Raw genomic sequence first — 26674 nt, forward strand, 5'->3', positions numbered from 1 at the left:
TAGTCAAAACAGTCTTGAAAATGAAGAATGAAGCTGGAGGTATCAAAAGCTACAGTGAACAAAATAGTATGATACTGGCATAAAAACAGATATATTGATCAATGGAACAGAATAGAGAGCCCAGAAAACCACACTTATAAGGGCAATTAACCTACATCAAAGGAGGCAAGAATATTCAATGGGGAAAAGACAGTTTCTTTAATAGATAGGGTTGGGAAAACTGGATAGCTACATGCAAAAGAATCAAATTGACTACTTTCTCACATGATGCAGAAAAATAAACTCAAAATGGATTAAAAACTTAATGTAAGACCTGAAACCATAAAACTCCTAGAAGAAAACATAGGCAGTATGTTCTTTGACCTTGATCTCAGCAATATTTTGGGGGTATGTCTCCTCAGACAAGGGAAACAAAATAAAAAATACACAAATGGGACTACATCAAACTAAAAAGTCTTTGTACAGTGAAGGAAATAACCAATAAAATGAAAAGGCCACATCCTGAATGGAAGAAGATATTTGCAAACAATATATCTGGTAAGGGGTTTTATCCAAAATATACAAAGACTTCATAAAACTCAACAGCAAAAAAACAAACAACCTGATTAAAAATGGAAAAAGGACATGGACAGACATTTTTCCAAAGAAAACATACGCATGGCCAATACACACATGAAAAGACACTTAACATTGGTAATCATCAGAGAAATGCAAACTAAAGCCACAATGAGATATCATTCACACCTGTCAGAATGGCTGTCATCAAAAAGAACATAAATAACAAAAGTTGTAGAGGATGTGGAGAAAAGGATGTGGAGAAACATACACTGTTGGTGGAATGTAAATTGGTGCAGCCACTGTGGAAAACAGTATGGCAGTTCCTAAATAAACTAAAAATGGAACTACCATATATCCTGAATACATATCTGAAAAAAAAGAAAACACTAATTCGAAAAGATACATGCACCCCAACATTCATAGCAGCATTATCTACAGTTACCAAGATAAGGAATCAATATAAGTGTCCATCAACAGATAAATGGATAAAGAAGATGTGATATATATATAGGATGGAATATTACTCAGCCACTAAAAAGAATAAAATTTTGCCATCTGCAACAACATGGTTGGACTTGGAGAGTATTATGCTAGTGAAATAAGTCAGAGAGAGAAAGACAAATACTGTATGTTATCATTCATATTTGCAATCTAAAAAATAAAACAAACTAGTGAATATAACAAAGAAACAGATGCACAGATATAAAGAACAATTTCATAGTTACCAGTGGGGAAGGGTAGGAGGGAGGGGCAAAATAGGAGTAGGGGATTAAGAGGTACAAACTACTATCTATAAAATAAACTACAAGGATATATTGTACAGCATAGGGATTAAAGCCAATATTTTATAATAACTATACATAGAGTATAATCATTCAAAATTATGAATCACTATGTTGTACACCTGAAACTTACATCATATCAGTCAACCACTGATACCTCAATAAAAAAAATAAGAGAATGAACAAACGTAATAAAATGGAAATAGAGTCATAGATACAGAGAAGAAACAGGTGTTTGCCAGAGGGAATAGGAGTAGAGAGAATGAAAGAAATAGGTGAGTGAGACTAAGAGATACAAACCTCCAGCTGCAAAGGAAATGAGGCATGGCTATGAAATGTACAGTGAGGGGAATATAGGCAATAACTATATAATATCTTTGGTGACACTGTAACCAGATTTACTTTGGCGCTCACTTCGAAATGTATAGAAATACCAAATCACTATGTTGTAGGTCAATTATACTTCAAAAACAAACAAACAAACAAACATAGAAAAGGAGATCAGACTTGTAGTTACCAGAGGCAGGGGGTGGGAGGAGGGGGAATTGGATGAAGGCAGTCAAAAGGTACAAACATCCAGATATGAGATAAATAGGTACTGGGGTTATAACTTATAACATGATAAATATAATTAACATTTCTGTATGTCATATATGAAAGTTGTTAAGAGTGTAAATCCTAAGAGTTTTCATCACAAGAATAAAAAAATTTTTTTCTATTTCTTTAATTTTGTACCTATATGAGATAGTGGATGTTCACTAAACTTATTATGATAATTACTTCATGATATATGTAAATCAAATTATTATCCTGCATACCTTAAACTTACACAGTTCTGTATGTTAATTATGCTTCAATAAAACTGGAAGAAAAATAAATCCGTATGAGAGGTCACCTCCTGGCTGTTAGAATGGCCATCATGAAAAGACAAGGGATAAAAATTTCTTGTGTGAATGTGGAGAAAAGGGAACCCTCGTGCACTGTTGGTGGGAATGTAAATTGGTACAGCTTCTATGGAAAACAGTATGGAGGACCCTCAAAAACTTAAAAACAGGAGATTGGTTCAAGATGGTGGAGTAGAAGGATGCATGCTCACTCCCTCTTGCGAGAGCACCAGAATCACAACTAACTGCTGAACAATCATCAACAGGAAGACACTGGAACTCACCAAAAAAGACACCCCACATCCAGAGACAAAGGAGAAGCCACAATGAGATAGTAGGAGGGGCGCAATCATGATAAAATCAAATCCCATAACTGCTGGGTGGACGACTCACAAACTGGAGAACAGTTATACCACTGAAGTCCACCCACTGGAGTGAGGGTTCTGAACCTCACTTCAGGCTTCCCAACTGGGGTGTCTGGCAATGGGAGGAGGAATCCCCAAAGAATCAGATTTTGAAGGCCAGCAGGATTTGATTGCAGGACTTCCACAGGACTAGGGGAAACAGACTTCAGTCTTGGAGAGCACACAAAAAGTAGTGTGCACACCAGGACCCAGGGGGAAGGTCCAGTGCCCCCATAAGAGACTGAACCAGACTTACCTGCTGGTGTTGGAGGGTTACCTGCAGAGGTGGGGGCAGCTGTGGCTCACTTCAGGGATGGGGACACTGGCAATGGGGGTTCTGTGAAGTACTCACTGGCATGAACCCTCCCAGAGCCTGGAGTCTGCCATTAGCTCTGGCAAAGAGCCTGTAAGCTCCAGTGCCGGGTCACATCAGGCCAAACAACCAACATGGTGGGACAGGAGCCCCACCCATCAACAGAGAAGCAGGTTAAAATTTTGCTGAACTGTGCCCACCAGAGCAACACCCAGCTCTACCCACCCCCAGTTCCTCCCATCAGGAAGCATGCACAAGTCTCTTAGATAGCCTCATCAACCAGAGGGCAGACAGCAGTAGCAAGAAGAACTATAATCCTGCAGCCTGCAGGATAAAAACCATAGCCACAGAAAGATAAACAAAATGAAAAGGCAGAGGACTTTGTAGCAGATGAAGGAACAAGATAAAACCCCAGAAAAACAACCCAATGAAGTGGAGATAGGCAACCTTCCAGAAAAAGAATTCACAATAATGATAGTGAAGATGATCGAGGACTTCAAAAAAAGACTGGAAGCAAAGATCAAAAGGATGCAAGAAAAGTTTAACAAAGACCTAGAAGAATTAAAGAACAAACAAACAGAGATAAGCAATACAATAATTGAAGTGAAAAATACACTAGAAGGAACCAATAGCAGAATAACTGAGGCAGAAGAACAGATAAGTGACCTGAAAGACAAAATGGTGGATATCACTGCCACAGAAGAGAGGAAAGAAAAAGAATGAAAAGAAATGAAGACAGCCTAAGAGACCTCTGGGACAACATTAAACACACCAACATTTGCATTGTAGGGGTCCCAGAAAGAGAAGAGACAGAGAAAAGACCCGAAAAAACATTTGAAGAGATTATACTCAAAAACTTCCCTAACATGGGAAAGGAAATAGCCACCCAAGTCCAGGAAGTGCAGAGAGTCCCAGGCAGGATAAACCCAAGGAGAAACACACAAAGACACATAGTAGTCAAACTGACAAAAATTAAAGACAAAGGAAAAGTATCAAAAACAACAAGGGATAAATGACAAATAACATACAAGGGAACTCCCATAAGGTTAACAGCTGATTTCTCAGGAGAAACTCTGCAAGCCAGAAAGGAATGGCATGATATATTTAAACTGATGAAAGGGAAGAACCTACAACTAAGAATACTCTACCCAGAAAGGATCTCATTCAGATTTGATGGAGAAATCAAAAAATTTACAGACAAGCAACAGCTAAGAGAATTCAGCACCACCAAACCAGCCCTACAACAAATGCTAAAGGAACTTATCTAAGTGAGAAACACAAGAGAAGAAAAGGACCTACAAAAACAAAAACAAAACAATTAAGAAAAGGGTAATAGGAACATACATATCGATAATTACCTTAAATGTAAATGGATTAAATGCTCCAACCAAAAGACAGCCTGGCTGAATGGATACAGAAAAAAGACCCATATATATGCTGTCTACAAGAGACCCATTTCAGACCTAGGGACACATACAGACTGAAAGTGAGGTGATGGAAAAAGATATTCCATGCAAATGGAAATCAAAAGAAAGCTGGAGTAGCAATACTCATATCAGATAAAATAAACTTTAAAATTAAAAGTGTTGCAATAGACAAGAAAAGACACTACATAATGATCGAGGGATCAATCCAAGAAGATATAACAATTATAAATATATATGCACCCAACATAGGAGCACCTCAATACATAAGGCAAATACTAACAACTAGAGAAGAGGAAATCGACAGTAACACAATAATAGTGGGGGACTTTAACACCCCACTTACACCAATGGACAGATCATCCACACAGAAAATTAATAAGGAAACACAAGCTTTAAATGACACAATAGGCCAGATAGATTTAATTGATACTTATAGGACATTCCATCCAAAAACAGCAGATTACACTTTCTTCTCAAGTGCACACAGAAGATTCTATAGGATAGATCATATCTTGGGTCACAAATCAAACCTTGGTAAATTTAAGAAAATTGAAATTGTATCAAGCACCTTTTCTGATCACAACACTATAAGATTAGAAATCAATTACAGGAAAAAACTGTAAAAAACACAAACACATGGAGGCTAAACAATATGCTACTAGATAACAAAGAGATCGCTGAAGAAATCAAAGAGGAAATAAAAAAAATCTAGAGACAAATGACAATGAAAACACAACAATTCAAAACCTGTGGGATGCAGCAAAAGCAGTTCTAAGAGCGAAGTTTATAGCAATACAGTCCTACCTAAAGAAACAAGAAAAATCCTAAATAAACAATCTAACCTTACACCTAAAGAAACTAGACAAAGAAGAACAAACAAAACCCAAAGTTAGTAGATGGAGAGAAATCATAAAGATCAGAGCAGAAATACATGAAATAGAAACAAAGAAAACAATAGCAAAGATCAATAAAACTAAAAGCTGGCTCTTTGAGAAGATAAGCAAAATTGATAAACCTCTACCAGACTCATCAAGAAAAAAGAGAGGACTCAAATCAATAAAATAAGAAATGAAAAACAAGTTACAACTGACACAGCAGAAATAAAAAGCATAATAAGACACTACCACAAGAAACTATATGCCAATAAAATGAACAACCTGGGAGAAATGGACAGATTCTTAGAAAGGTATAAACTTCCAAGACAGAATCAGGAAGAAATAGAAAATATGAACAGTCCAATCACAAGTAATGAAATTGAAACTGTGATTAAAAATCTTCCAACAGGGACTTCCTAGGTGGTGCAGTAGATAAGAATCCACCTGCCAATGCAGGGAACATGGGTTCGATCTCTGCGTCAGGAAGATAAATCATGCCACGGAGCAGCTAAGCCCATGTGCCGCAACTACTGAAGCCCACGCACCTAGAGTGCGTGCTCCACAAGAAGAGAAGTCACCAAAATGAGGAGCCCACACACCACAATGAAGAGTACCCCCCACTCGCCACAACTAGAGAAAGCCCATGTGCAGCAACAAAGACCCAACACAGCAAATTAATTAATTAACTAATTTTAAAAATCTTCCAACAAACAAAAGCCCAGGACCAGATGGCTTCACAGGTGAATTCTATCAAACATTTAGAGAAGAGCTAACACCTATCCTTCTCAAACTCTTCCAAAAAGTTGCAGGGGAAGGAATACTCCCAAACTCATTCTATGAGGCCACCATCACCCTGATACCAAAATCAGGCAAAGATACTATAAAAAAGAAAATTACAGACCAATATCACTGACGAATTTAGATGCTAAAATCTTCAACAAAATACTAGCAAACAGAATCCAACAACACAGTAAAAGGATCATACACCATGATCAAGTGGGGTTTATCCCAGGGATGCAAGGATTCTTCAATATATGCAACTCAATCAATGTCATACACCATATTAACAAACTGAAGAATAAAAACCACATAATCATCTCAATAGATGCTGAAAAAGCTTTTGACAAAATTCAACACCGATTTATGATAAAAACTCTCCAGCAAGTGGGCATAGAGGGAACCTACCTCAGCATAATAAAGGCCATATACAACAAACCCACAGCAAACATTATTCTCAACGGTGAAAAACTGAAAGCATGTCCACTCAGATCAGGAACAAGACAAGGATGTCCACTCTCACCACTACTATTCAACATAGTCTTGGAAGTCTTTGTCACAGCAATCAGAGAAGAAAAAAAATAAAAGGAATCCAAACTGGAAAAGAAGAAGTAAAACTGTCACTATTTGCAGATGACATGATACTATGCATAGAAAATCCTAAGATGCCACCAGAAAACTACTTGAGCTAATCAATGAATTTGGTAAAGCTGCAGGATACAAAATTAACACACAGAAATCTCTTGCATTCCTATACACCAACAATGAAAGATCAGAAAGAGAAATAAACGGAACAGTCCCATTTACCATTGCAACAAAAAGAATAAAATACTTGGGAATAAACCTAACTAAGCAGGTGAAAGACCTGTACTCAGAAAACTATAAGACACTGATGAAAGAAATGAAAGATGACACAAACAGATGGAAAGATATACCATGTTCCTGGATTGGAAGAATCAACATTATAACAATGTCTATACCATCCAAAGCAATCTACAGATTCAATGCAATCCCTATCAAATTACCAATGGCAATTTTTACAGAACTAGAACAAAAAGTCCTAAAATTTGTATGGAGACACAAAAGACCCTGAATAGCCAAAGCAATCTTGAGCGGAAAAAATGGAGCTGGAGGAATCAGGCTTCCTGACTTCAGACTATACTACAAAGCTACAGTAATCAAGAAAATATGGTACTGGTACAAAAACAGAACTATAGATCAATGGAACAGGATAGAAAGCCCAGAGATAAACTATGGTCAACTAATCTATGACAAAGGAGGCAAGGATATACAATGGAGAAAAGGCAGCCTCTTCATTAAGTGGTGCTGGGAAAACTGGACAGCTACATGTAAAACAATGAAATTAGAACACTCCCTAACACCATACACAAAAATAAACTTGAAATGGATGAAAGACCTAAACATAAGGGCAGACACTATAAAACTCGTAGAGGAAAACATAGGAAGAACACTCTTTGACATAAATATCACAGCAAGATCTTTTTTGACCCACCTCCTAGAGTAATGGAAATAAAAACAAAAATAAACAAGTGGGACTTAATGAAACTTAAGGGCTTTTGCACAGCAAAGGAAACTATAAGCAAGACGAAAAGACAACCCTCAGAATGGGAGAAAATATTTGCAAACAAATTAATAGACAAAGGATTAATCTCCAAAATATATAAACAGTTCATGCAGCTCAATAGCAAAAAAAAACAAACAACCCAATCAAAAAATGGGCAGAAGACCTAAATAGGTATTTCTCCAAAGAAGACATACAGAGGGCCAAGAGGCACATGAAAAGTTGCTCAACATCACTAATTATTACAGAAATGCAAATCAAAACTACAATGAGGTATCACCCCACACCAGTTAGAATGGGCATCATCAGAAAATCTACAGACAATAAATGCTGGAAAGGGTGTGGAGAAAAGGGAACCCTCTTGCACTGTTGGTGGGAATGTAAATTGATACAGCCACTATGGAGAACAGTATGGAGGGTCCTTAAAAAACTAAAAATGGAATTACCATATGACCAGCAATCCCACTCCTGGGCATATACCCAGAGAAAACCATAATTCAAAAAGACATATGCACCCCAATGTTCACTGCAGCACTATTTACAATAGGCAGGTCATGGAAGCAACCAAAATGTCCATCAACAGATGAATGGATAAAGAAGATGTGGTACATATATACAATGGAATATTACTCAGCCATAAAAAGGAATGAAATTGAGACACTGGTAGAGACATGGATGGACCTAGAGACTGTCACACAGAGTGAAGTGAGTCAGAAAGAGAAAAACAAATATTGTATATTAACATATATATGTGGAATCTAGAAAAACAGATCAACCAGTTTGCAAGGCAGAAATAGAGACAGATGTAGAGAACAAACATATGGACACCAAGGGGAGAAAGCAGGGGGGAGCTGGGGTGGGACGAATCGGGAGATTGGGGTTGCCATATATACATTACTAATAAAAAAAATCAAATTGTACACTTTAAATATGTGCAGTTTATTGTATGTCAATTACATCTCAATAAAAGTCCTTAGAAGTATTAAAAACATTAAAAACAGAACTACTATATGATCCATCAATTCTTCTTCTGGGAATATATCCAAAGAAAATGACAACATTAGCTCAGAAAGATATCTGTGTCCCATGTTCATAGCAGCATTATTCACAATAGCCAAGACAGGTAAACAACCTAACGTCCATCAATGGATGAATGGATAAAGAACTTGTGATATATAGATATAGACATATACTATATATATACAATATGAAATATCATTCAGCCATGAAAATGAGGAAATCCTACCATTTGCAACAACATAGATGGATGGTGAAGGCATTATACTTTGTGAAATAAGTCAGACAGGGAAAGACAGTGTATGATCTCACTTGTATGTGGAATCTTTTTTATATTTATATTTTATATATACATTATATGTATATATTTATATAAAAAAAGAACAAACTCAGAAAAAAGAAATTAGACTTGTGGTTACCATAGGCAGAGGTTAAAGGGAGAGAATTTGTAGGAAGGTTGTAAAACGTATAAAGTTTCAGTTAAAACAGAAATAAATACTAGGATGTAATGTACAACATGACAACGATAGTTAACACTGCTGTGTGATATATAGGAAAGTTAAGAGTATATCCTATGAGTTCTCATCACAAAAAGAAAATGTTTCCCCTTTCTTTTTTTTTCTTTCTTTTCTTTTTATTGTATCTTTATGAGAAGACGAATATTCACTGAACCTACTATAGTAATCATTTCTCAACATATGTAAATCAGACCATCGTGCTGTATGCCTAACACTTATACAGTGATGTATGTTATTTCTCAATAAAACTGGAAAAAGTTACAATCTTTTAGCTTTATAAGAAATGGCAGAAGGTAGCCTTAAAAATGGTCTTCAGACTTGAAAGTTTTTTGCCAAAAACAGTAACAAACAATTTTGAATCTCTCTTGGGTGCAGAACGAGAAATTCTTTTGAATGCTCAGTGTTGGTAAATACACCTGTTACTTTTCCTTATGACACTTGGCACAAAATAGTCTGATGCCCTTCTCTGCAGTTTTCTTGGTCTGTATATTAACTGATGTTTATTGGCCTTCTCAATGTAAGGATATGCATGATGTGGGACTTCCCTGACGGTCCAGTGGTTAAAAATCCATCTTGCAATGCAGGGGACCCCGGTTCCATCGCTGGCCAGGGAACTAAGACCCCACATGCTGCAGGGCAACCAAGCCCAAGCGCCACAACTAATCAGCATGCGTGCTTTAGCGCCCACATGTCACAACTAGAGAGAAGCCCGTGCACTGCAACGAAGAGCCCACATACTGCAATGAAAGATCCTGTGGGCCGCAACTGAGACCCAATGCAGCCAGTAAATAAGTAAATATTTTTTTAAAACAAGGATATTCATGATGAAAAAGTGATTTCTAATCTGCTTCCCTCTATACTACTGTATTATGAAATACAAAGACAATGATAAGGAACATGGGTGTGTGAGCTGCAAGCTGAAAGCCTGCATTTTCAGCCAGGAAGACCCTTGTTAAAGGCTATTTCTAGCACTAGAAAGAAAACTCAGGCTGAGACCTATAGGAGTCCATCTCTCTTGACTCATGAGAGGACTGACTGGGCCACACCTCAACAGGGGGCTTGAGAAAACTTTGGTCTTTTTACTCCGGATCACAAAGAGGAAGAATCCACACGCCTGTCACATTGGAAGAGAAGAAAAACGAATGCTTCCCTTTCATCTCTTTACAGGCATATCAGTCATCAAGACTGCCACAGCCTTTCCTGATTGGAGGGGAAAAGTAGGCTCTGGTCAAAGGTGGCTGCATAAAATAATAAAGCCCATAAAATGTGTCAGACTTTTACCAAAAGTGTAATGCACATTATTGCTTCCATTCCTGTCAATAAAACCTCAGGAAGTAGACCCTTCTCTCACTTTATTACAGGAGAGAAAGCTGAAACTCAAAATGGCTATGTAACTTGCTCAAAGTCACAACCAGAAAGAATTTAGGCTGAGATTTAAGACAATGATTGTCTTCTTAACTGCACTATATGGCTCCCCTGACTCAGCATGCTCCCCCGGGAGAGCTGCCAGAGCAGGACAGGGCCACAGGGGTCAGCATGTACCAGCTCCGTGGAAAGGAAGCACATGTTACCTTGACTTCCAACAGCAAAGCAGAGATTAAAAAGCAAGTGTTGACCTTCCGCTCACCTGAGGCCCCTGCAAAATTCAAACCCTGGGTAAGCAGGCCAGAGTGAAGAATCAAAGCCCCCAGGACAGGGATCATGGAAAGAGGTTGGCATGCAGCAGCCTAAGCCAAGCACTGTGCAGTGCAAGATCTAGGCTGACATAAGGCTTAAGCCAACTGAGAAAACAGGAGTAGAGCTAAGTTTAGACCTGTTTGGATCAGCATCACAGACTCCTTAAAAGTAGAGGGTATCCACAGAATAGTAACATTGGGCAGGACTGTCATCATCCCAAGGACAGGGCCTTTCTGGCCTCTGCTCTCACTTTAAGTTGCTATTATACATGGGTGAATACAGCCAAGTCAATGTGTTTAGCTATCAAATCAAGGCAAGGTTCTGTGTATGCCCTTTAGAGCAGAAAACTTGGTCTCCTGCAGAACCTTCTTAGTTCTAATAGAGTTGATGTACCATAAAAGAGATGATGTTTATAATAATCTGCACCATTTGGGGTAAAGGTACAAATAGTGCAAACTAACATATATATATGCAAACCCAAATGCAAGAGCACCAGTTTTCTTGCCCAATAGTTGCAACCACCCTTCACTGCTTAGTCTTTGTACATTTTCGGTTCAGAGCTCTGGACATATTGTTGACATCTTCCCTGCCAATAGGATTTCATTTACACCCTCAATGCTTTCACCTGGAGAGAATGCTGAACTATATCTTTGTTCAGTAGGTTGACTTCATCTGAGGCATTAATAGGAATAACTTTTTATCCAAAGAAGCGTACCTGGAAGCTTTGTTCTTCATCTTAACAAACAAGTCCTGTGAAAATTACTTATTCTTGCTTTTTTGGTTTATAAAACATAACATTACCCTTCTGTCTTAAAGTGAATCTATTTTGAAGCCAGAGCCATTGCAGTTAGTATGATGCAAGTTTATAGGCTTAGGGTGGAGTTTAGATGGAAGGCTCACCTCTGTTATCTCACTGTGCCCAGCCCAGGACAAGGAAGCAATAAATCCAGAAACTCATTTGTCTAACATGAGCTGACTTCAAATTTATTATTGAGAATAACCATAATGCTTTGAAGACTATATATTTCACATTTCCATCACATATACTGCTTTGTGATTTTACAAAGGTTAAGTGGACCGACAAATGAATATGTGAATTCTTACTAACTATAAAGCACTATACCCAGTATTGTAAAGGACACATTATTCCCTCTCATATTCCTGGCAAAAATTGCCAATACCTGTAAAAGTTAAAATTACATATCCTTTGATCAGCAATTGAATTTCTAGGAATTCATACTACAGATGCATTAGTAAGTCAGTAAAATAGCATGTGTAAGGTGATTCATGCAGCAGGATTTGTACTAGCTAAAAATTAGTGCTATTGCTCATCAGTAAGTATTGGTTAAACAAATTAAACAACAGACAAGACAGCGAAGCAACCTAAGTGTCCATCAATAGATGAATGGATAAAGAAAATGTGGTATATATACACAATAGGATGTTATTCAGCCATTAAAAAAAGAATGAGGGACTTCCCTGATTGTCCAGTGGTTAAGACTCCATGCTTCCACTGCAGGGGGCATGGGTTCGATCCCTGGTCAGGTAACTGAGATCCCATATGCTGCACAGCATGGCCAAATTAAAATAATAATAATAATAAAATTAAATAAATGTCATGGGAATGTAATGTTCAGCATGTGGCTATAGTTGAAAGTTGCTAAGTAAGTAGATCTTGAGTTCTCATTGCAAGAAGAAAAACTTTGTAACTATGGTGATGGATGTTAACTAAACTTATTGTGGTGATCATTTCACAATATACACAAATATCAAAACATTATGTTGTACATGTGAAACTAATATAAGGTTATATGTCAATTATATTTCAACTAAAAAAGAAAATAAATGAATTAAGTTATAGCTTTTCATAAGACTATAAAAAAGAATGAGGGTGCTCTTCCTGTACTGAGTAGAAACTTTGCCAAGATATAATGTTAATAAAAAAGAAAGATACAGAACAGTCTGTATAGTATGTCATTATCAGTGTTATATATGATATATTTGAAAAGACACGAAAGAAACTGAACACAATGGTTGTTTTCTGGAAGAAAACTGAACCTGTCTAAATGCCTCAAATTTGACCCATAGGCTTTTCACGTTGATCCTAGGATATGATGACCAAATGGCTGAGATCACAGATCTCATTATGTATTAAAGAGTTACCTTTCTGGTTCTCAGAGTATGTTATGTGCCTCTTCCCTCAGGTGGACTCTTGGCTTTTCTCCCAGCATAGCCCCCAAACACCAGTCTTCACTTCCACCCCAAGTGAAGAAAGCAAGACTGACTCCTGCCTCCAGGCCAGAGGAAATGTCTGCTTCTCCGAACTTGCCGAAGAAAGAAAAAGAACAGCAAGAAGCAATCGAACATACTGATGAAGTACAAAATGAAATAGACAGACTTAGTGAAGAAGCCAGCATTTCAAAGTAGGACAGAAATATAATATACTCTGCCAACTGTTTTTTTCAGAAGAGGTCGGAATTGGTAGCCAAAATCCCAGATTTTGGGGTAACAACATTTGTTAACCATCCACAAGCATCTGCACTGCTTGGGGAGGAGGATGAAGAGGTGCTGCCTTATTTGACAAGAGTCAAAGTGACAGAATTTGAAGATATTAAATCAGGTTACAGAATAGATTTTTATTGTGATAAAAAAAAAAAAACACCTTACATTGAAAATAAAGTTCTCTTCAAAGAATTTCATCTGAATGAGAGTGGGGATCCACCTTCAAAGTCCACTGAAATCAAATGGAAATCCAGAAAGGATTTGACAAAACATTCAAATCAAATGCAGAATAAAGCCAGCAGGAAGAGACAGCAGGAGGAACCTGAGAGCTTCTTCATGGGTTTACTGATCATTCTGAAGCAGGTGCAGATAAGTTAGGTCATCAAAGGTGATATTTGGCCAAATCCATTAGAGTACTACTTGGTTCCTGACATGGATGATGAGGAAGGGGAAAGAGAAGAAGAAGATGATGATGAAGAGGAAGAAGGATTGGAAGACACTGATGAAGACAGAGATGAGGATGAAAGTGAAGAAGATGAAGATGATGATTGGGGGAGGAAGGAGAGGAAGATGAATGAGAAGATGACTAATGGAACACTGATGGATTCCAACCTTCCTCTTTTAATTTTCTCCAGTCCCTGGGAGCAAGTTGCAGTCTTTTTTATTTTTTTCCCTCCTCTTGCGCTAAGTTTGAGGTCTCTTTTCTCCTTTATACCATGGTTCACAACTTATTTTGGGGGGAGATACCTTGAGCAGAATTCAGTGGGGAAAGAATCTGTACCCCTTTCTGTTCCAAATTCATTTTCATCCCTTCCTAGCTCAACAAAAATTTTGTGGAAACAACACCACCATGCTCTGTGGGAAAAAAGAAAAAGCTTCTGCTCCCTTAGTTCTGCTGGAAGCTGGAGGGTGCTAGGTCCCTGTGTAGTAGTGCTTTTTTCCTCGTTTCTCTGTATATTGGGCTCAGAGATTACACTGTGTCTCTATGTGAATGTGGACAGTTAACATTTACCAATATGTCTCTATCTACTTACTCTTGGGTTTGAGTGTTTGGGTGGGTTAAGTGGACATTTTGACAACATGGCTTCTCCTCTGGCAGGTTTAATTGTGATGTTTAACAGACATCCTTGCTGTTTAAAATGACACTTTTAAAATAAAATTCTCTCCTAGTGAAAAAAAATAGTTACCTTTCTAGTGAAAAGTAATAGATGTCTTATTTCTAGTCATGTCTCTTTAATATATTTTTTACATGTGGGAAATCCCAATTTACTTTCCAATATTCCAGCCAATTGGCAATTTATCCAGTCTTTGAATGGCTTCCAGGTCCTTTCCATCTTGGGCTGAATCCAGGTGGTGTCTAAAATAAATCATTCCCTTCTTGCTTGTATGTGTATCCTGTCAATTTTTCTGGGGACAATATTTTGTAAAATCAATGTAGGTGCAGGAATTTCCTGGCCACCCAGTGGTTGGGACTCCAAGGTTTCCACCGCCAAGGGCCCAGGTTCAGATCCTTGGTCAGGGATCTAAGTCATGCAGTGTGGCCTAAAAAAAAAAAGAAAAAAAATCAATGTAAATGCATGTCTTTAAATGTTAAAATGTTATAGAAAATAGACTGCCTGAGAGAAAACAAAACTGCAAATAAGAAGAGTGCGCAAAAGAAAAGAAGTCAAAAAAAGAATGGGAAAAATCAAGGATTAAGTTAGTTAAGGTTTGAAGTAAGAAGGATTACATGTATGCATTAAGAAATTAAGAAGCCATTAAAAACTACCATGTGTGGTAAATTTAAAATAGTTTTTTATCATAAGAAAGTTAGTGTCATCCTGGTGGTGATTTGAGATTAAGAGCTGCAGGGAAAAAATTAAAGGGGCAAGAACTACAATCTTCACATTTTAGCCCCAAAGGAAGAGCCATCTTCAATACCTGAGGGACCACAAAAGAAATCTGGTAGAAAAACAGGGATTATGTTCTAATAGTTCCTCTCACATTTTATGATTCATTCAATCAAAAATATTTATGGAGGTACTTCTACTTCCACCAAGATGGAGTAACTGGTAGCAGATTTGTCTTTCCACTGTAAACAACTGGAAAACCAAACAAAAATATATGAAACAACTGGTTTTAGACCTGAGACAACAGATGTTCCAGGACTTGGATCACTGAGAGAAGAGAGTAAAATGGGGTAAGCCCTGCGATCACCTCATGCCTGGAGACATTTTCCAGTTCACAGCATAGGGAGGGGCTCCAACCAGACCACAGCAGTTGCCACCAGGTACAGAGAGAAAATTATTCAGGAAGGTTGAGAAAATATCATCATTCGTTGTGCAGTGAGAAAATGGAAATTAATAAAAGTTTGTGAATCATTTTGTTTTTATTTAAAAATATAACATAAATTACAAACAAATACATATATACATATATGTACTGCAATAACAATGTCATTTTTGTTCATGAGAATTCTAACATGCTTTCTGGAATGAGAGGTAAAAGCGTGGATTATACCCTCAGGGCATGTGGTTTTCATGCATGTGAATGTCACCCATTATGTATGTTGTGAAAAACTGTTCTAAAAGATTATTTTAATGCCTACAAAATATATCATCTTATGGATATATCATAGCAGTGATGTCTAACAACAGGGCTTTGATTAGGTCATGAGGACCTGTCCTCTGCTTTGAGAGTCCAAAGAAAGTGTGTGAAAGTCAGACACATAGTAATATCAACAACAGTATCAATAGGAATAACATAGCTGTCATTTATCAACTTTTATTATGTACAAAGCACTTATACAAGGTGGCATTTAGTCTCCATGACAATCCTGTGAGATACATTAGCATCACTATTAATATCTTACAGTAAGAAAACCGAGACTCCTAAAGGTTAAGTGACTTGCCTACGATTATCGTAGAAGATCTGATTCCAGAGATTATACTCCCAGCCATTACACCAACTCCCTATCAAGTTATGATAGGATGGTTGTTTAGAGAGCATGAAACTAGAACCAGGAGAGTCAAACATGAGAATCGAGCTGTCGGTCAAGATTCAGTGCAGGAAACAAACAACGCTAGGTATTTAAAAGCAAGGTGTTTAATAAGGAATCATGACACTTGGAAGGAACAAAGGAGTAGGAGCGAAGGAGCTGTCACTAGAACTTCTGTGGTTCAGTGATAAAGGAGATCAGAAAGCCGGAAACCAGCAGACCATAGCTGCTTCTACCCCTTCCATAACTGCCTCTCAGCACCAATGAAGCTGGACACTAGATACCAGAACACTGAGTCTGGCCCCTTACAGTCAGTCACCCTTTTCACCTCTTGACACATTTCCATGACTTGCTTGCCAGGAGAAACAGCATCAGAAAGACAACTTCAAAGACTGCACAATGGAGAGGACTTCCCTGGTGGCGCAGTGGGTAAGAATCCACCTGCCAGTGCAGGGGACATGGGTTCAAGCCCCAGTCTGGGAAGATCCCACATGCCACGGAGCAACTAAGCTACAACTACTGAGCCTGCCTTCTAGAGCCTGCAAGCCACAACTACTGAAGCCCGGGTGCCTAGAGCCCCTGTTCCACAAGGAGAAGCCACCGCAATGAGAAACCCTTGCACCACAATGAAGAGTAGTCCCCACTTGCTGCAACTAGAGAAAGCCCGTATGCAGCAATGAAGAGCCAATTCAGCCAAAAATAAATAAATAAATAAATAATAAAATAAATCTTAAAAAAAAAAAAAAGACTATACACTGGGGAAAGGATAATCCCTTTAATAAATGGTGTTGTGAAAACTGGACAGCCACATGCAAAAGAACTCAACTGTCTTACCTGATACACAAAAATCAACTTAAAATGGATGAAAGATTTTCTATAAATTAAAGCTCTATAAGGATAAGAGTTATCTGTCTTTCTCTCTGCTAAATTCTCAGAACCTAATACAGGTCTGATACACATCTCTTGAGTGAAAAACTACTTAAAACTCTTATATGGAGTAGCTAAGATGTTCTTTGCTGTCAGAAAGATCTGGATTCAAGTACTGGTGTCTCTTCATCTGTTAACTAGATACAAATAATGAAATTTCTCTCAAGGGATTTTTGGCGAGAATTAAATAATGCATGTAAAGCCCTTACTACAAGGCCTAGCACACAGCATTCAATAATGTCTGTTGTTACCACTGGTATATCTTTATTCTTATTCCTGCCCCTTGTATTTGTTTCTTTCTTTTTCTTTTTTGATAAATTTATTTATTTATTGGATGCCTTGGGCCTTCATTGCTGCACACAGGCTTTCTCTAGTTGCCGCGAGCAGCAAGCGGGGGCTGCTCTTCACTGTGACGCGCGGGCTCCTCGGTGCCCTGGTTTCTCTTTTGCGGTGCACGGGCTTAGTTGCTCCGCGGCCTGTGGGATCTTCCTGCAGCAGGGATGGGACCGTGTCTCCTGCATTGGCAGATGGATTCTGAACCACGGCGCACCTAGGAAGTCCCTCCTGCCCCTTGCATTTAACTCTACGTTATGGGTCAACTTGCCAGTCGTCACCATGGATATATTCCAAGTCAGAAGGCCACATCTTCCCTGGACAGCGGCTGAGCGGGCATCACCAAGGTTCTCCTTGTGGATCTTTTATTCTGTGCTTGCAAGGCTGCCCAATCCCTGATCTGAGTGGTATTGTAGACCTATTTACATAAAGATGTGCTTTAAATCTTCTCTCTTTAGTTTATAAGATCAATTCCTGCTGCCTTAGAAACCAGTCAGTCACTTCAAGCACCAAACCATTTTATGAGGAAAATACGGCTTTAAACTACAGCTCTGTAATTACTGGTGAGCCTGAGCATTTTCTACATTTTTTTATTGGCCACTGGGCTTTGTGTGTATGTGTGTTGTGATTTGCTTATTCATTTACCTAGTAGAGTATTACTCTTCTCATTAATTACTAAGCACTCTTGACATACCTGAGATATGTTTAATGTTAGATGTTTCTTGCCTGCATTACAAATATTTTTATTTTTATCATTATATATTTTTACAAACATAAATTCTTAATCTCTTCCTGCATGTTCCCACCTTTTTTTTTTAAATCTTAGAGAATTCTTTCCCACCTTAATATGAAATATGTATACTTTTTTTTTTTTTTTTTTTTGGTCTGCACCACACATGGCATGCAGGATCTTAGTTCCCCGACCAGGGATCAACCCGTGCCCCCTGCAGTGGAAGCTCGCAGTCTTAACCACTGGGCTGCCAGGGAACTGCCTAAATATATATACTTTTGTTTCTGATTTTACTTAGTATTTTACAACCATAATTTTAGTGGCTACAAAACATACCAGTAGGGGTTGTGCCGTAATATAATTAATCAGTCCTCTATCTTTAGATATTTCATTTTTTCCAAACAGTTTGCTATTGAAACAATAACCTGATACACATCCTTGTGACCACCTTCCTGTATTTCATATGATCAAGACCAAAATATATAAACTTTTCATTATTCTTTAATATTTATTTATTTATTTATTTGGCTGCACCAGGTTTTAGTTGCAGCATGAGGGATCTTCACTGCTGTGTGCGGGATCTTCATTGCAGCATGCAAGATCTTTTTTTAGTTGCAGCCTGCGAACTCTTTTTTTTTTTTTTTTTTTAAATCACTGATTCAGTATGTTTTTTTTTTTTTTTTATTTATTATTTTTTGGGGGATACACCAAGTTCAATCATCTGTTTTTATACACATATCCCCGTATTCCCTCCCTTCCTTGACTCCCCCCCCTCAAGTCCCCCCCACCCTCCCCACCCCAGTCCTCTAAGGCATCTTCCATCCTCGAGTTCAGCCTGCGAACTCTTAATTGCAGCATGTGGGATCTAGTTCCCTGACCAGGGATCGAACCCGGGCCCCCTGAATTGGGAGCACAGGGTCTTAACCACTGGACCACCAGGTAAGTCCCTCATTATTCTTTATACATGTTGCCACTTCAGTATTGCAGGACTAACCTCAAAGTTCCAGTTCTATATGCCCATTTATCTTACCATTTTGACTGTATTAATATGGAAAATAAATTCATATCCAAGAATCCTCCATAAAATATATTAAAAACTCCTAAGTAAAAAAAATTTTTTGGATTAACTGGTTTTCCAGGATAGAAACTTTACATAGAAATAACATATAATTTATTGTAAAAACAGCACAGTTTTGAGAGTAAAGGGGGCCACATTAAGAATTAGTCTGAGGTAGCCAAGATGGCAGAATAGGAAGGGCTCCTCCCATGGGCACACCAAAATCACAGCTACTCACAGAGCAAGTGTTGGTGAGAACAACCTAGAGAATAGCAGGAGGGCTTTCTTGGTGGCGCAGTGGTTAAGAATCCGCCTGCCCATTCAGGGGACACAGGTTCGAGCCCTGGTCTGGGAAGATCCCACATGCCACAGAGCAACTAAGCCTGTGCACCACAACTACTGAGCTTGCACCCTAGAGCCTGTGAGCCACAACTACTGAAACCTGCGTGCCTAGAGCCCATGCTCTGCAATAAGAGAAGCCACTGCAATGAGAAGCCCTCACACCAAAACGAAGAACAGCCCCCGCTTGCCACAACTACAGAAAGCCCTCGCAGAGCAACAAAGACCCAACACAGGTATTAATTAATTAATTAATTAATTTAAAGGGGGGAAAAAAGTAGCAGGAAAAAATTTCCACAACTAAATATACAAAGAAGGAACCATAACAAGTCAGGTAGGAAGGGTGGAGATGTGGTATAGTTAAGACCAAACCCCCAGGGTAAGTGACTTACCAATGAGAGGGTAATCACAACTGCATAGGTTCTCCCTGAGGAGTGAGGGATCCAGGCTCCATATCAGGATCCCCAGCCTGGGGGTTTTGCACCAGGAAGAGGAGCCCCCTGGGAAAGCTGGCTTTGAAGGCCGGGGCTAGGGGGCCCTTACATACAGGAGAGCTGGAGGGCTACAGAAAACAGAGATGTCACTCTTTCTTTCTTTGTTTTTTTTTTTAATTGGCGTATAGTTGATTTACAATGTCGTGTTAGTTTCAGGTGTACAGCAAAGTGAATCAGTTATACATATACATATATCCATTCTTTCCTTTTTTTCTTTTCTTTTTTTAGATTCTTTTCCCATATAGGCCATTACAGAGTACTGAGTAGAGTTCCCGGTGCTATCAGAGACTCCACTCTTAAAGGGCACATGCAAAATCTCAGATGAAATTCTCACACACTTCAGACCCAGCACAGAGGGAATAATTTGAAAAAAGATTAGATGATAGTTGATTAGATGATACAGAGGAACAGATCAGCAAACTGGAAGACAGAATTGTGGAATTCATCCAAGCTGATGAGAAAAAATTAAAAAGATATTTTTAAAATGAAGACAGATTAAGAGACAGCATCAAGCATACTGACATTCACAATGTAGGGGTCCCAGAAGGAGAAGAGAAAAAAGGGCAGAGAACTTACTTTAAGAAATATTAGCTGAGGGACTTCCCTGGTGGCACAGTGGTTAAGACTCTGAGCTTCCAATACAGGGGGCCTTGGATCAATCCCTGAGCAGAGAACTAGATACCACATGCATGACACAACTAAGAGTTCACATGCCATAATTAAGGAGCTGGTGAGCCACAACTAAGGAGCCCACAAGCTGCAAATAAGACCCAGTGCAACAAAATAAATAAAAAGAAAGAAAGAAAGAAAGAAACATTAGCTGAAAACTTGCCTAACCTGGGAAAGGAAATAGACATCCAGGTCCAGTAAGCACTAAAAGTCTCATTTACAAAACAATCCCATTTATAATTGCATCAAAAAGAATAAAATACTTCAGAATAAATCACATGAGGAACTGAGAAAAGAAACTGAAGACAACACAAGCAGATGGAAAGATATACCATGCTCATGGATTTGGAATAATTAATATAGTTAAAATGACCCTACTAGTCAAGACAATCTACAGATTCAATGCCATCCCTATCAAATTATCAATGGCATTTTTCACAGAACTAGAACAAATAATCTGAAATTTATATGGAAACACAAAAGACCCCCAATAGTTAAGACAATATAGAGAAAGAAGAACAAAGCTAAAGCTATCATGCTCCCTGACTTCAAACCATTCTACAAAGCTACACTAATCAAAACAGTATGGTGGGGCTTCCCTGGTGGCACAGTGGTTAAGAATCCTCCTACCAATGCAGGGGACACAGGTTCGAGCCCTGCTCCAGGAAGATCCCATATGCCGTGGAGCAACTAAGCCCGTGTGCCACAATTACCAAGCCTGTGCTCTAGAGCCCGCAAGCCACAACTACTGAGCCCATGTGCTGCAACTACTGAAGCCCACGTGCCTAGAGCCTGTGCTCCACAACAAGAGAAGTCACTTCGATGAGAAGCCCGTGCACCACAATGAAGAGTAGCCCCTGCTCACCGCAACTAGAGAAAGCCCACACACAGCAATGAAGAACCAATGCAGCCAAAAAATAAATTAAAAATGAAAATTTTAAAAAACACAATATGGTTCTGGCACAAAAACAGAGACATAGATCAATGGAACAGAATAGAGAGCCCAGAAATGAACCCACACTTAGATAAGCAATTAACCTATATCAATCCATGCAGAAAAACAAACTCAAAAGGGATTAAAGACAATGTAAAACCTGAAACCATAAAACTCCTGGCAGAAAACATAGGCTGTAACATCTGACATTGATCTCAGTGATAATTTTATGGAAATGTCTTCTCAGGCAAGGGAAACAGAAGCACAAATAAACAAATGGGACTACATCAAACTAAAAAGGTTTTGCATAGTGAAGGAAACTACCAACAAAATAAAAAGGCTGCCTGCTAAAAGGGAGAAGATATTTGCAAACCATATATATCTGATAAGGGGTTAATATCCACAATGTACAAAGAACTCATACGACACAACATCAAAAAAAAAAAAAAAACTTCGTTAAAAAATGGGAAAAGGACATGAATAGACTTTTCTTTAAAGAAAACATAAGATTGCCAGTAAACACATGAAAAGATGCTTGACATCTCTAATCACCAGAGAAATGCAAAACAAAACCACAATGAGATATCAGCTCACACCTGTCAGAATGGCTATTATCCAAAAGACAAGAAATAACAAGTGTTGGAGAGGATGTGGAGAAAAGGGAACCCTTGTGCACTGTTGGTGGGAATGTAAATTGGTGCAACCACTATGGAAAACAGTATGCAAGTTCCTCAAAAAATTAAAAATTATACTACCATATGATCCAGGAATTCCACTCCATGGTATTTTTCTGAATAAAAGGAAAACAGTAATTCAAAAAGATATATGTACCTCTATGTCCATTGCAGCATTATTTACAGTAGCCAAGATTTGGAAGCAACCTAAGTACACATTGATAGATGAATGGACAAAGAAACTGTGGGATATATATACAGTATATAGATGATGAAATCTTACTGAACCATAAAAAAGAATACAATAGAATACAATCTTGCCATTTGCAATAACATGGATGAATCTAGAAAGTATCATGCTAAATGAAATAAATCAGACAGAGAAAGAAAAATACCGTATGATTTCACTTTTATGGGGAATCTAAAAAACAAGACAAGTGAACAAATATAACAAACAGAAACAGACTCCTGCATAGAGAACAAACAAGTGGTTGGCAAAGAAGAGGGGAGTGGGGGATGAGTGAAACAGGTGCTGGAGATTCACAGGTGAAAAGTTCCAGTTAAAAAATAAATGAGTCTCAGGGATGAAATGAACAGTGTGGGGAATATAGTCAATAATGTAATAACTTTGTGTGGTGACAGATGGTAACTAGACTTACTGCAGTGATCATTTTGAAATGTATAGACATATCAAATCACTGTGTCATGCACCAGGAACTGACACAGTGTTGTAGGTCAACTGTACTTCAATTAAAAAAGGGAGAGACAGAGAGAGAGAAAGGGAAAGAAATAATTAGGCTGAGACAAGAGGCCTCTAAATCAGGGCTTATGGTCACCTACTTACAGGATGCATTCTCAAGTGTGTAGTATAAAATAATATTAGGAGTTCATAGGGAAAGTGTCTCAATTGGTGTGTGTCTTTGGTCACAACCTGACACCAACAAAAGTGTCCCTGATTCCCATTACCTTAAATCTTCCTTAAACTCCATGCTTGGAGAAAAGTTTCATAAAATACATAATGAAGAGGGGCATGAGTACCTAAGATTTCCTCCGGTTTCAGAAAAAATAGCTTTGAGCATACAGAGGCATCATTCTCATTTGCTTTCTCTGTTAGTGAGACATTTGCAGTTTGGTTTCTCACCCATGGACAGCTCTAAATAAGATCACTGGGGACTAAAACTAAACATTTCTGTAAATATGATCCATGTTTCATTGGTTAATTGTCACTTTCTAAATCTTCATTTTTTAAATGTTATCCTAAAATAATTTGACTCTAATTACAGCCATGTAGACATTGACTTAAACTTGTTGCTACTACTTAAGTAAACCAATAGGGCAGAAGAGAGATGAACACACTTCTGACTCCTCTCTAGCGTGGCAGCTTAAATAATGAAGATAAAGTTAAGAAACAATAAACAAGAACTTTGACTAATCTAATAGCAAACAGGTATTTCAGAATTGTAGAACCAGATGGGATTTTAGAGATAACCTAATCTAGCCCTTGTATCTGTAAAATGAGGACACTAAGGCCTATAGTGTTACATGGCTTATATAAGGGGTACAGCTAGTGGAAGCTGGGCTGAGACAGCTACCCAGTTCTAGGACTCCTAGTCCTTTCTACCACAGATCAGAACCACATTTTCTTGTTGTTCTGAGGATGAAGAAAGTGATGTTTGACTTTTCTGTTTGAGACAAGTAAATGTAAGGTATTGGTTCTCATTATAGAATAGTTAGAAGATGTTTCCAGACTTGCTTCTCATTAGATAATTGGCCAAAACGCTTACACAGAAGCATATAAAGCCTATACTGAAGACACTGAAAAGAAAAATACAAAAATAGACTGAATCAAAATGGAAATGCTCTACAATACATAGACTGATTCCTTATTGTATTACTTCTTCTCCAATGGAGGCATAAATTCAGTTGGCCATGATGGAAAGACAGCGATGAGTTGATGGACTCATTTGCACACTATGTCAGAGGGACCAGAAAATCACGAAGGTAAATTGAGAAGTAGGAAAATTCCCAAATCATCTTGTCTGAAGACATTTTCTTTTTGCACTAAGCTTTTCAAAATGCAACCATAACTGGCGTCTCCAAGCTTCTGTTTCTAGGAGTCAAGCTCACTTCGCTCTTCACGTTGTCAACCACACAAGCAGCTCCCACGGCTTGCCAATCACCCCAAAGCACGATCCTGTAGAACACAGTGCTGGTGCAGATGGCACCAGCTATTGCCAAACTCAGAGCAGAACAGAAGGGTGTTGGGAAAGGAGTTACTTGAGGGAAAAAAAAAAGACATAATTGCAGATCGAAAGGGGAATAATAGCTTGAATTCTTTGGCCCGGGACCCCTTTAACTCTGTGCCCCTATCACCACTCTTCCACAAGGGGTGTCCTTCTCTTGTCATATTCTCCACAATGCTTCTCTCCCACAGCCCCATCCTAACCTGCATGTTCCTGGAACAATAACCTTGGAGCCATTCTCTCTCTCTCTGCTCCAAGGCTCAGGGGTGGAAAAGGATCCTGGTTCAGAAAAAAGGAAGTTGGTGAAGAACAGGACCGCTCAGAGAAACATAACTTCATAAGCAAGTTCATCTCCATCAGGGCAGGGATCTTTCTTTGTTTCATGAATGTGTCTAAGTCCTGCTCTAATGAACAGGGCCTGATTCATCGAATACTTTTATCAAACATTTGTTAAGTGAATGAACAAACTTCTGAGTCCTTGACAACTAGAATGGTGGAAAAGTGCTTCTCATCATTGCTGGGCTGCTTTCTTTCCCCTTCTGGGTTTTCATCAAAATTTGATCATCCTTCATGATTCCCAGGAAATAATCATCTCCAACCTGTTCTGATCACTCTAGCCATCCTTGCTGGCCAAAGTCTGCAGTGGTTCCCTGAGGCCTCTAGTTAGTGCTGAGGCACTACCCTGCCTCAGGGACCAGAGGTTTCTTTGGTGAGGCCAGGAACTCCAGGCCTGAGGTACATCAGGACCATCTCTTTGAGGCCAGGAAGCAATGCACAGCTCCTCCTTGTAAACAGAGCCAACAACCCAGGCTCCTCTGCCCAGGATGGCGGTCCTCCTTAACAAGCAGAATCCTATCTCTTTCTCCAACCTCATTCCCTCAAACTTTAGCCTGTTTCTAGATTTTGACTTTTGGAAATAAAAGCCACAAAAATCCCACATTTATTCTGCATTCCTCCCTGACTTCCCCAGGTACTGACACATGGAACTTTCTGTCAGCTTAAGTGGACAGAATGGAAAGGGGAAAATGAAGGATTTTAAAAAAACAAAAACAAAAAACATAAATATCTCAGAATATTATCCAACCACATCTGTATGGGACCAGGTACATATACTTAAAGCAAATGTGAGCCCTACAGGTTATTCCACTGATTACAAAAGTAGCATAAAGCAAAGAATGAACAGCTGTTTGTGTCCTCCTTTAAACTCCAATACAGAAAGAAAATTCACATTTAGTAACAGGGTTTTTGGTTTCATTTTTTGGTCTAATAGCATCCTGCAACTAACAGCTTAAAAGAAACTAATCTTTTCTGAAAAATGTTTGGATGTTAAGATGACCACCAACACAAAAAGCACCAGAGCCACTTCAATGAAAGGATATAGACTAGGTTTCAAGGCCTACATCAATTTATACTTTTAATCAAATTTAATGGCCTTTCTTTTGAGGAGGGTGAACATTACTGATTTCACATTTTACTATATTTTAGGCACATGAAAACTTGGATATTAAAAACATCTTTCTCTTATTCCACTGAATGGAAACTTCTGAGAAGGAATTTGTTTGGAATGAAAGGGGAAGGGGTGGCTTGCAGCTAAAGGTAGACAGGATTCTTTAGGATTTATGGTGCTTCAAGAATATTGGCAACAGTGAAGCCATGAGAGAGGATGAAATTATAAGGCAGACTGACATTAATTATTATACAAAGGCTCAAAACGAGCCTTCAGGAATTATTCTTTTCTCTTCTCAGGTAGAAGGAAATAGAAATATCATGGAAATATTTTATTTGGAAGGAAGGCCATCACTAGATGTCTCACAATTTCTATTCCTCATTCCTAGCAACTCCTTTTGGCGTACTACATCACCACTTACAGTACAGAACCTACACTTCCAGTCTCCAGGAGGAAAAAGGAAACACAAGTAAGAACAATACTTTATAGTGATTATAAAGATCAGAATTCCTCAGACTCCTTTCTTCTGTCATT

The 26674-nt window shown here is 38.5% G+C and overlaps 1 pseudogene; it reads left to right on the forward strand.

Annotated features, from left to right (window-relative positions):
- The first annotated feature begins 10604 nt into the window (after positions 1 to 10604).
- Positions 10605 to 13906, forward strand: LOC130833990 (protein SET-like; annotated as a pseudogene).
- Positions 13907 to 26674: the final 12768 nt, after the last annotated feature.

This window comes from Hippopotamus amphibius, chromosome 12 (genome assembly GCF_030028045.1).
Source record: "Hippopotamus amphibius kiboko isolate mHipAmp2 chromosome 12, mHipAmp2.hap2, whole genome shotgun sequence".
NCBI lineage: Eukaryota > Metazoa > Chordata > Mammalia > Artiodactyla > Hippopotamidae > Hippopotamus > Hippopotamus amphibius.